This window comes from Hylobates moloch, unplaced genomic scaffold, assembly GCF_009828535.3.
Source record: "Hylobates moloch isolate HMO894 unplaced genomic scaffold, HMol_V3 SCAFFOLD_3099, whole genome shotgun sequence".
Lineage (NCBI taxonomy): Eukaryota > Metazoa > Chordata > Mammalia > Primates > Hylobatidae > Hylobates > Hylobates moloch.
The window spans coordinates 6105-7143 of record NW_026655374.1 but is presented as its reverse complement, the minus strand read 5'-3'; positions in this window follow the sequence as shown (position 1 = coordinate 7143).

The following is a 1039-nucleotide window of genomic DNA, read 5'->3' as shown; positions in this document are numbered from 1 at the left end:
TCTTTATAGCAGCATGATTTATAGTCCTTTGGGTATATACCCAGTAATGGGATGGCTGGGTCAAATGGTATTTCTAGTTCGAGATCCCTGAGGAATCGCCACACTGACTTCCACAATGGTTGAACTAGTTTACAGTCCCACCAACAGTGTAAAAGTGTTCCTATTTCTCCACATCCTCTCCAGCACCTATTGTTTCCTGATTTTTTAATGATGGCCATTCTAACTGGTGTGAGATGGTATCTCACTGTGGTTTTGATTTGCATTTCTCTGATGGCCAGTGATGATGAGCATTTCTTCATGTGTTTTTTGGCTGCATAAATGTCTTCTTTTGAGAAGTGTCTGTTCATGTCCTCTGCCCACTTTTTGATGGGGTTGTTTGTTTTTTTCTTGTAAATTTGTTTGAGTTCATTGTAGATTCTGGATATTAGCCCTTTGTCAGATGAGTAGGTTGCAAAATTTTTCTCCCATTCTGTAGGTTGCCTGTTCACTCTGATGATAGTTTCTTTTGCTGTGCAGAAGCTCTTTAGTTTAATGAGATCCCATTTGTCGATTTTTGCTTTTGTTGCCATTGCTTTTAGTGTTTTAGACATGAAGTCCTTGCCCACGCCTATGTCCTGAATGGTATTGCCTAGGTTTTCTTGTAGGATTTTAATGGTTTTAGGTCTAACATATAAGTCTTTAATCCATCTTGAATTAATTTTTGTATAAGGTGTAAGGAAGGGATCCAGTTTCAGCTTTCTACATATGGCTAGCCAGTTTTCCCAGCACCATTTATTAAATAGGGAATCCTTTCCCCATTTCTTGTTTTTGTCAGGTTTGTCAAAGATCAGATAGTTGTAGCTATGTGGCGTCATTTCTGAGGGCTCTGTTCTGTTCCATTGATCTATGTCTCTGTTGTGGTACCAGTACCATGCTGTTTTGGTTACTGTAGCCTTGTAGTATAGTTTAAAGTCAGGTAGCGTGATGCCTCCAGCTTTGTTCTTTTGGCTTAGGATTGACTTGGCGATGCGGGCTCTTTTTTGGTTCCATATGAACTTTA